Genomic DNA, 11,961 nt, shown 5'->3' with positions numbered 1-11,961 from the left:
AGAGCCAGTTATTAGTGTTTTATAAATGCACTTATAAATGCTTTGAAAACTTACCCTGATGTGAAATCATGCAACATTATTTGCAATGGTTAAACAGTTGGGAAAGTTATTTCCTGAATTGTGGGGATGATTCGGCTTGCAAACGATTCAACACATCTTTACACACAGTACAATGTGACGATCTCCCAAATACAGTACATACTACTAGTACTGTCACCATGTTTTTTGCCCCATAGCCCATATTTGAAATCATCCCAGATTGTATTTGTTGATAATCTATCCACTACTTACCCCTTCTCTGTGTTCACTGATGTGTGGTCTGAGCTGGTTTGGTTAATCAATGAGTGGACCACATTGATTAGTAAGTCATAATTAATGTGTACCTACAGTATAACATCTAAAAAAAAGTAGCCTCTCCTTTCATAAACAATTATGAAGAGTAAAGAATGTTCATATGGGACATCAAGTAAAGTGATCATTCAGCATTCATAATAAGTAGTCATTAATTCACATCAATTATTTATTCATGCTTGTCTATACTATAGTAATGACAGAGATGGCATTCACTTTTAACAACACATAACCCAATAACAAACTGAAGCAAGGCTTAGGTTAACCATAACCCAGCTGCGGAATAAAAATAGATTAATAAGCAAAACGTTTAAAAGGTGCGTGTCACAGTGTTGACATCAATTTACAGGCTTGCGATACTGGCTAACTAGCTACTACCTAGCCTGATTCTGTCTGGCTAGTGAGCATTACCCTGAGCATAGTGGCCCCATACAGTATACAGGGCCCTCCATCAGTATTGGAAAGAGGAAGCATGTTGTCTTCTTTTAGCTCTAAACTGTTTGGTTTTGAGCTTTAATTCAATGTTTTTTTTGGGGGGGTTCACCATTTATAATTTTTTTTTTAATTTTTTTTATAATATATAAATATACTCCCCCTATTTCAGGGCTACGTAAGTATTTGAAAAAAATCATATAATGTCCAACTAAAGTCCTAATGTTTAGTATTATGTAATAACTGCATGAAGTCTGTGACCCATTGACCCCACCACTGGGTACATTCTCTGGTGATTCTCTGCCAGGCCTGTACTGCAGCCATCTTCGTTGTTGTTGTTTTTAGGTCTTTTGCCTAAAATCTCATCATCAGGAAATGAGATGTTCAATTGGATTTAAATCTGAAGATTGACTTGTCCAGACTATGGCAGTATGTTTGGGGTCATTGTTTTACAGTATGATGAAGCATCATCCAATGACTTTGGAGGCATTTGCTTGTACTCGAGCAGATAAGATGTTTCTGAATACACACTTCAGAATACATTCTGCTGCTGCTGTCAACAGTAACATCACCAATTAATACAACATAGCCAATTCTTGTGGTAGCTATACATGCCCAAACAAATAGTACCCCCTCCACCATGTTTCACAGATGAGGTGGTATGCTGTAAATATTGGGCAGATCCTTTTTTACGTTGCAATCACTCTGGTACATGATCATATTCGTCTTATCTGCCCACAAGAGGTACTTTTTTTAGCAAACTGTAACCTGACCATACTTTTTGAGGATAACTAGTGGTTTGCACCTTGCAGTGAAGCCTCTATAGTTCGGCTGGTGACTCGTGGAGAGTGTTCCTGATCTGTGGGACAGTTGTTTTCAGTTTTTTTCTTAATTATGGTGAGCATTCTTTGGTCATCCACTGTAGAAGTCTTTCTTGGCCTACCAGTCCGTTTGCGATTCTGAGTTAACCAGTGCTTTCTGTCTTTTTTAATGATGGTAAGTCTAAGGTTTTGGATATGTTTCTGATTGATTTTTCAGATATTTCAGCCTCATAATGGCTTCCTTGACATTCATTGAAGTCTCCTTGGTCCTCGTGTTGACAGACACCAATAGCAGACTCCAAAGGCAAATGCAAAGCCTAGAATCAATACTAGACATTGTCAGCTCTCTTATGCCTACACAAATGATGTGATGGAACACACCTGACTAACCAGACATTTTCCTATACGTTTGTTGCTCTGAAATATGTATAAAAAGGGTTGCAATTTCGAAATGATGAAACCAATCTGAAAAAAGAAAACATTAAATTAAAGCAGAGAATTGATTGATTTCAAATCCAAAACGTTGGGAGTATAGAGCTAAAAATGTTTCCTCTTTCCAGTTCTTATGGAGGGCACTGTAGCTATAGTGTCCCTCTAGCTCACTGTGTACTATTGGTGTTTAAACTACAAGTTGTTTCAAGCTTATAACGAAGCCACACTGGTGTGGAGCTAGCTGGGTATCTCTAAGTTAGCCAGTCATGACAGTATCAAAACGAATATATAGCTATCTAGCTAGCTTGTGGAGCTAGTTAGCGTCACCTTTAAAATAATATGATAGCGCTATGTGATTTACACCTTTTTGTTTCATTTTATTTTTGAGGCAGCAGCTGGCCATAGCCTACTAACCGATTGTATATGTTATACATATTTGATAGTTTTTTACCAAATACTGGTTGTCAAACCCGCTTCTTCAAAATAAGAGTACTGCCCTATATGGTTTAAATGCTAGTAACGCTGAACTGTAATCAAATAACCTGCTGTAAGATACAGAGTGACCTGTACATTGTGACCCAGTAGCAGTCATTAAACCCAAACCTACAGACCTTGACCTTCACATTGCCTGTGCATTGTCTCTACCATTGTACCATTTGGACAATATAGGGCAATCAAAGGACTATTTTCAATGATTACAGTATTAAGCAATTATCATGAAACATTATTGATGTCATTCTTTATTATTATTAGTTATTATTCTAGAAGAATGGTAAGGAGACACATGGTGAATGAAGAACCGTAAGAAATAGTTAAGAAAAGATTCCACATCAACTGAACATGCCAGGTTGGAATCAATAATCTGTCTGAATAATCTGACATTTTAAATTAATCGGCCGATCACCAATTGCGCACATTTTTGCCAATATTGGCCGATACCAATTGCTGGCCGATCAATCGCTACATCCCTACTTGTCATTAGGATATCTGTGAAGCTTGTATGCAGAAATAAAATAAAATATTAAAATAATTCTATTTTGTGACTATTCTTAGGGTGAACTGATATATTTTTTAATATATTTTTGAGTCAAGTACTCCTTTAATGACTCTCTCTGAACCATGCATATTCTAACTCATTCACTCCTGTTATTTAAGAAGAGATAAACAGTAGGCAATAGTGATTGTCCTAATTGTAGATTTCATGGCCCACTGAACACTCATGTTATAGATAAACTGTAGTAAAGTACTCCATATGGTTCTTTGAAGAGGTACTACTTGCATACTGGTAGAAGTGGCTCTCAAGACCAGTGTATAAACGATTTAAAAAATTTAACTTAATTAGAGGAAATCAAACCCAGACCTCCCGTACACCCATTGCTATCTATTGCCCTGTATGATATATTATTGTAATGTGCCTGATTGAAGTACTAGTGTCTGCTGTTTGCCCATCTTGCAATCAAATGGATACCTTTTCTGAAGGATTTTCTCTGTACAGTACCTGCCCCCATGTGCCCATGTCATTCACCCCTACCTCTCTAATCATGTGTTCGCTTATCACAATTCGTTATTGTCAATCAGCAGCATATGCCCCAAACCATTTGAATGACAGTTTTGGAGGATTCCATATTATGTACCCATCGTTACAACTGTGTTTGTAACAAATTAATTGTATGACACCTAGAAATTATTCAATCAACCCCACTTTGTCAAAATCATGTTGTTTGTGCTCCAAATGTATATTTGATGGTTATCAATTGTTAAATATGATTGGATGAGCTCCAAAACTGGTCCCCTGTGTGTGTGTGTGTGTGTGTGTGTGTGTGTGTGTGTGTGTGTGTGTGTGTCTGTGTGTGTGTGTGTCTGTGTGTGTGTGTGTGTGTGTGTGTCTGTGTGTGTGTGTCTGTGTGTGTGTCTCTGTGTGTCTGTGTCTGTGTAATTGGGAGACTTCTGGTGTGTGTATATATACATTGATATTCTCATCGCGGTGGGAGTATGGGGATATTGGGGCGGGGGTCCGTCCTCTCCTCTTCCTCAAACAAATGCATTTGCAATTAGCCCTTTCAGAGGAGAGGGAGGGCAAACACGCGCCCTGCGTGGAAATATGTTTCAGCGCCGGCACGATAATGACGCTTGACCTTTGCCGTCAGTTGTGACTCAATCAGCGCAGATAATGAAAAGCTGTAATCAAACAATAATTACGTGATAAACTGCTCTAGTGGCAAGCGTGGGGCGGACAGGGAGTTTAGTGTGTGTGTGTGTGTGTGTGTGTGATTGCGGGAGAGACATCTGGTGTGTGTGTGTGTGTGTGTGTGTGTGTGTGTGTGTGTGTGTGTGTGTGTGTCAAGGTTCTGGCAGTCACTGTTTTTAAATGACTCTGTGTCTTAATCAGGGACCCCATTTACATTGCTTTGCATAAGTGACAGGTGGATTTATTGTCCTTTTACACTGGGTGACTTTTGCACCTCTCTATCCATATAATATTGAATCATCTCCCTGCAGAGTGAATGAACATGCCGCTGTAAAAGAATACAAATGATTTTCACATACTTGAGAACATGATGAATCAAATTGATGAAACCTTGGCGCAGCATATGAAATTTGATTTGATCTACTCAGTGTCTGCTACAAGCCACATCATTGTCAGTGGTGAATGAGTAGAAATGGCCTAGTTAAACTTAAACAGCCCCCTCCTCCCACTCCCACATACACTTAACACAGACATACACACTCATCCCCCTCCCCCTGTCAGATCTGCCTTGTGCTCTGTGAGCAATCAAGCACTCAATGATTGTTCTCCATCACATAGCCTGCTCCGGACCAGCCCCTCACCATCTGTGAGGTTATTACTCCCCTTTACACAGGCATCTGAGGCCCCACACACACACACACACACACTTGCATGTACACACACACACAAATGCACACACACACACAACACACACACACACACAGATGCACACACATGCATGACACGCACACACACACACACACACACACAATCTCATTCACATTCTCTCTTGTCTATAAATCAATACTAGTCACTCATGCTTAATCTATAACTTAATTCTGTATGTGTGTTTGTCTACTATTTCCACCTGTGATATTTAGTGGATATAGCCACGTCCTGTGTGTGTGTGTGTGTGTGTGTGTGTGTGTGTGTGTGTGTGTGTCTGTCTGTCTGTGTGTGTGTGTCTGTGTCTGTGTGCCTGCGTCTGTGTGCCTGCTTGTGCGTGCGCGCGCGCGTGTGTGTGTGTGTGTGTGTGTGTGTGTGTGTGTGTGTGTTTGGAGTAGTGACTGGTAGATATGATCCCCTCTCCTTTCCACCAGGTAGCAGTAGGTCCTAACTAGTCCAGGCTAGAGCTTCCATTCCATTTATAGCATGAGACACAGTGGTGTTGTTGGGATTGTGGGGGGTTTTTAGTTTGGGGGAAAGGGTTCCTTGTCCCATACATTCTCGTGCATCGTGTTTGCATTTAAGGAATGTGCTACAAGCTGTAAATTCATATCGCTCACCTTCAACAAGTCGTCTGTCAAAGTTGGCCGTGACATGTCTAAGCACTCGACCACCGGGGTGTGGAATTTGGCCATACCCCGCCAGAGTTGTACCTGGAGCCAGTCGGCTGAGGCTCAGCGATAGGCTGCCGGACATCCCGTACACACACACACGGACACGGACACGGACATACACACACACACACACAGACATACACACACACACACAGACATACACACACACACACACACACACACACACACACACACAGACATACACACACACACACACAGACATACACACACACGGACATACACGCAGGGACATACACAGACAACCATGTATGGTAAAAGGTCATGGTAACATTGTCTGAGGCACACACACATAATACATTATATATCTATGATGCTTTATAATGTCTTCGTAATATATATGTTATATTTGTCTATAAGAAGCTTAGGGTCATTATGAGATGATTATAAGACATTATAATACAGTCATACATATATAGGTTTGATAATGCGCTATGTGATTTCTGTTGAGTTGCCACAGCCTGCAGAGTTGTGAATCAGAATCCTATCAAACCAATCACAAGTAGCATCGAGGAATGTTCGAGAGCTGTCCAACTATAGTTTTAGATGGGCTATTACCTTTCCAGGCAAACACTATCATGGCCTTTAGACTGAAACAAACATCAAGGTGTATTCCATAATATGGTACATTTCTGATTTGATAGTTGGAAGAGCATAAGGAGGGTAATCTCCCCTAAAGCCTACAAGGAGATTGAGTAACTTGATGTTATTCATTGTTATGTATTTTTGATTGATTTAGGAGAATGCTTTTAGTTCTGCTGTTATCTGATTTAGTTTCTCTTGTTTTGTGGAAGATCGATGCAAAAATGTAATCGAGACCATGGCAGGGGGCAAATGCAGTGAACGAGAAGAGAGTAGGGGGAGAATGTATTCCTGCTTTAACCTGGTTACTGAGAATGGGCTCTGAGGGAGGTTTGAACAGCATCAGACAGGAGGTATAGCACTATCAATGTACTGTACAGCTCAGGAGTTCACTACATAGAGAGAGTGAGAGGGGAGGTGGAGAGAGTAAAAGAGAGAATGATGGAAAGGTGAGCAGAACGGATGGCTCCAGTCCCATGCGTCTGTGTTTGCCGTGTCTAGACAGGGTGAAGAGGAGTCGGGCTGCAGCACGGCCGGTGGGGTCGCAAAGGTGAGGAGGGGCAGGGTGAGGGGGGTGTTGATAAACAGTTGTCTCTTCACCGTTTGGTGTTTAACAGGAAGCCGGGAGAGCGCCCCGGGACCAACCTTGGCACGTTAGCATACATTTTCCAAACGTGGCGGGTCTATGAGGATGGGCCGAAGAGTGACTTCCCCTCTGGGAAAAGCAACAGCGTTTACAGTGAAGGGGGGAAGAAAACCTTGAGAGAAACGGATTGCCCATGCCGAACATCCGTTTTAGTAGGGAGGCGAAAATAGCATTTGGTAGCAATGACATAAATGGTTATCTGCCAATTCTCCTGGACTCCAACTGTAAACACTCATCCGTCCACACACTGTGTGTGCTGCTGCCCCTCAATAAGGATAGAATGAAACTAGCTGCTTCATACCTCATGTTATTTGGTCCTCATAGGTTTTGACAGTCATTTAGGTATTCCCATAGACAAATCGGCTAAAGCTCTCTATTGGATAACAGTGCTGTGCTATTATTGAGTGTGATGTTAGCTTATTGAATGTCAGAATGGCCCCTGTTCGGCCATTGAGGAGGCCATGGGAAACATAGCCCTTGCCCCACTTCCTCTGGCATGCAGAAAGATGAAGACACTATAGTCACACACACACACACACACACACACACACACACACACACACACACACACACACATTTACACACCCTCTGGGCCGCTGAGCAGCTCTGAGAGTGATGTCATCCTGTGGGAGAGAGAGCGTGTGTGTGTCTGTGTGTGTGTGTGTGTGTGTGTGTGTGTGTGTGTGTGTGTGTGTGTTAGCCGATTTGTCTATGGGGGGGGTTGGGGGGCTCTTACAGTCCTGGTGTGCCAAGTGAAGGAGGCTTCTTGTTCTCTCCTCAGGACAAGTGTGAAAGGTCCCCTATACTCCGGTTGAGGCGCGTGACTCTGTTTATGGAGTACCACAGATGTCCTTTAACAACTTTCCTTAAGCGCTGCAAGAGAGATTCTAACGTGCTGCTATTGTTCGGGGAATAGACTGTTATCAGCTGAGCATTGTTTTACAGTCCCTCCCAGCACATTCATCATTCTAACTGCTGGGTATCCATTGAATATGATGAGTGTCTACTACTGTAATGATAGCTGGTGGATTGCAAACGACCATGTGTCTGAGCCTCTTCACTGGTCTCAATGCCACTGTGAGGGAACCTTTGTTTTAAAACCCTAGTGTATAGAGGGTTAAATGAACACTTCCTCCTCTTGTTCAAATAATTGATAGATGTAGCTCTCTTCCTTGATAGCTCTTGGAGAGAGGAGCAGTCTCAGTGAGAACCTGTGGCATTTTTGGACCATGTTTGTACTGCGCCAATGTTGTGCCCTGTGAGCTCCCCAACCCTGAAAACCTGAGGCAAACACAGTTTAATGGCGGAGTTTTATTGATAGCACATTGATGCATGATCTTTGTGAATGAATTAATGAAAGTGTGTGTGTGTGCGTGTGTGTGCGTGTGTGTGCGTGCGTGTGCGTGTGTGTGCGTGTGTGTGTGTGTGTGTGTGTGTGTGTGTGTGTGTGTGTGTGTGTGTGTTTCCTGCTCCCTGCCTTGTTTTGCCAAGCCTCCCCTGACAACGGTAAACAAACATGGCCGAGGAGAGGTGAGCTCCTGTGAAAGGAGCCTAACAGCTGAGCCAATCCCTGCATCAAGTCAGCCCGGAACAGTCATGTGACCTTAGCCCCACCTGACCCATGACCCTGTGTCATTAATACTGTAAGGCTTATCTACTGGCTGCCTGCCCTGCCTACATTCACAAGTTTATATTGCCCTCATTAAATACAGGTGCACTCAATGGAACACTGTTTGGGTTGTCACTTATTTGTCATTATGTAGAACAAGATAAGGGCATTTGGCTAGTCAGACATAGGAATTGTGGAACAGCTAGGGGCCTGCCCTGGAGGGCGCTCCCCAAGGGTTGTGTGACTAGAGCCGGGGGACAATAGGGCAAAAGGGACCGTCTGGCCTATTTCCGCCCGGCGGCTAAGTGAGGCTGTCTGTCACACACAGCGTTCTCCTCAGTCCTTAGTGCTGCTCAAACATGTCCCCACTGTGACAGGCAGCTTGACACCCCAACCGGAAGATGAAATGAATAATGTTCAACAGCCAGTCAAACATTAATCCCTGAACGAAGGATGAATGAATGTGCCGTTTCTGGTTTTGAGGGACATGTGGCCAGCTGTGAACTTTACACGAGAGGTTACAATCCAATAAAATAAACTGTTCTCCCGTCCTGATCAACATTTGCATAGACTTGCTTGACTACTATTGGCTTCAGGGAGGAGTGCTAATTAGTCATAGGCTGTTTTGGCTCTGTAGAAAACGCATTGTTAATGATTCATTATTCATGCATTTGTGCCTTCCACCACTCCATTATGCATTATAAGAATTGTTATTTAGCAATTAGGCACGAGAGACTGTGCCTCCGCTCTGCGTCGGGCCAAACAACACCCCTCAGCTGTGACTTTATTCACAATAAAGTACAGACTTGAGTGCCTTATTGCTTTTATACAATGGTAACAAAACTAAACTGAGAATATTGACAAGAAAATTATCAATATTGTCTTAAAGGAGCAGGGATAGTTAGTAGGCTTACCTTACCTTACCAATTACATACTTTACCGTACCTTCTGTTTGAATGTTCCAAATAACAACATCCTCCCCAATAATAATATAACTCCCGAAATGAACTTGCAGTTTAGCACATTAGCTCACAAACACTGTTGTCAAGGTAATGAACTTCATAATTCAAGTGTTTATGCAGGGATATTACTGCAACATGTGGTAAACAAGTAAAACAAGTCAAAGCTGTTACTTTATCTGGGAATGAAGCACGGTTTCGAATGCTTTTCAGCCAATCACAATGCCTGTTCTGATCTAGCCGTTGTATAATAGTAATCATACCAGCTCGTGACTCCTGCTATCAGCCTAATTAATGCACAATGGCCTATTATATTTCATTGATAATGCATAACACACATGTGGTTCTAGAATGTATTGTGAAATTGGCCTGTGAAGCGTTGGTTCCTGGTATCTCAGCCAGGTGCAGTGTTACAGTAGCCTCTATACCAGGGACTGGAACTGGGGCAAACATGTGTGTGCGTGTGTATTTGCAGTCTCCCGGGCTGGCGAGCATAGCGCGCGCGCACACACACACACACACACACACATACACACACACAGGTGGGCAATTGTTGAGTTTATCAGCATCAGCCCATTAATTAGTGTAATTAGTCTTGCTGTGGGCAATAAGGGCCTGATAGGGGCTGACGGGGCTCCGGCCGCACGCCCACTTGCCCCGTTTACCTTCAGATAAGTTTGTGAGCGTGCTAATCGGACGCATTAATCAAACGGTGCACCCTAAGCGCCACACTGCTGTTTGCTGTTGCATTAGGCCTGTTATCTCAACTGGAGGCATTGGAGGGTGCGGTATAAGGGGAACTGCCTGCCTGCCTGCCTGCCTGCCTGCCTGCCTGCACATGTATATGGATATGGAGTGAAATGATTGTTTAATCATCATTGCTGGGTAGTTTTAATTGTTGTCTTTTACAATTGTTATTGTGTCATCATAAAGAACTAGTGATGATAGGTTTGTTTGCTCTAAAACCACAGGGTGGGATATATGAGATGGTTCTTCACACTCTGAGGTGTGAGGGAAAATTGAGCAATATTCTTAAAAAGCCATGAAATCCTTTATTTGACCAGTACTATAGTTTACTCTTGCAACAAGGTTGAGTTCTATTGGATTTGAATCCATTCAATTAAGAAGATCATTTGAAATCACAAATTCATAATAGGCCGTTATTGTCTATGAATATTGTTGAGTTCTTGAATTTTACAATCTCCCCATAATTGAACAACATCCCATTAGCTTTGCAATGGCTGTGTGAAAAATGTTGTTTGGTAACACCAGGGAAAGGTTACTGCAAATTCCTTCAACATTCCCTTTAAACAGAGAGATGGCTTATTACTCCGATAGAGCCAGTTGACTTTGAGGACCGTATGTAGGCCACCCTGGAGATTGCCTGGTCCAAAGCACTTTGATGACTTGCTCTTTTTTGCCTGCTCTCTCTCTCTCTCTTTCTGTCTGAGCCCTCTTTATCCCCTCTCTTCTCTCTGTCTCTCTGTATCACTCATCCTATTCTTCCTCTCTTCTTTCATCCTGGGGATCACTCCTTCTTTAGCCCTTCTTTAGCATACCAAAAACCCTTGCTGCATTTCCACATGCTGTAAGTGTCATTAATGCTAATTGGGGCCAGTGAGCCCTGTAAGGATCCCAGGGCAGACCAGTTTGTTTACCCAGCTGGGGGGCTGTGTGCTGGCTGGGACATGGGGCATATCTTGCCCTCCACATCCCCATCCCCCAGCCCTGTCCACCCTCCTCTAGTCCCACAGCTTGTGGTCACCATGGCACAACTGTGACATTCCCCCTTGTGGCAGCTGGCCCAGTGCATTGTAGTGGAGGTGAACTGTTTACCAGTTCTGTTTGCCCAGCGCTGGCTCTGCAAGTGATACGCTCTCCCGCCATGGCTGCCATGTGACAGTGTGCACGGATGATTGGCTTAAGGAGGTGCCTGTGTGTGCTAGAAGCCGGTCAGTGAATGTTTCCTTCAGGCTAAACAAGCAGCTCCTCTGCTGGGACAGATGGACCCATCAGAATGACTAGTCTAACCTGGAGCACACTGAGAGGAGGGGGATGTTGGGGTCAGGGATACACACACACACACACAGACACACACACACACACACACACACACACACACACACACACACTGTGTTTAATGTTCATCCGTTAACTTTATCATAGTGCAGTGTTGCTTCAAAGTCTCATTAAGTCATCATCAACCTCCTAACAATGGTGTTTGGGTGTGTTTGGGTTATTTTGTCATTTGTTTTTTAACCAGCCCTGGGGGAGAACGTGTGTTGTGCTACTACACCTCGGTGGTGTGTGTGTGTGTGTGTGTGTGTGTGTGTGTGTGTGTGTGTGTGTGTGTGTGTGTGTGTGTGTGTGTGTGTGTGTGTGTGTGTGTGTGTGTGTGTGTGTGTGTGTGTGTGTGTGTGTGTGTGTGTGTGTGTGTGTGTGTGTGTGTGTGTGTGTGTGTGTGTGTGTGGCACTGGAGTAGCAAATTGGATTGGTATTACAGTATGTAAGCCCAGCCTCATCCTTATGAGCCCCACAAACAAA

General features: G+C 43.2%; 1 protein-coding gene across 1 annotated transcript in view; it reads left to right on the top strand.

Moving 5' to 3' along the window:
* The window catches only part of inpp5a (inositol polyphosphate-5-phosphatase A), a 137,493-nt gene that overhangs the window by 119,171 nt on the left and 6,361 nt on the right, over window positions 1-11,961 (top strand). The gene's annotated exons all lie outside the window — the stretch shown is intronic.

Source organism: Argentina silus (genome assembly GCF_951799395.1).
Source record: "Argentina silus genome assembly, chromosome: X".
NCBI lineage: Eukaryota > Metazoa > Chordata > Actinopteri > Argentiniformes > Argentinidae > Argentina > Argentina silus.
Note: the sequence above shows the minus strand (reverse complement) of the source record. Positions and strands in the feature narration are given on the sequence as shown.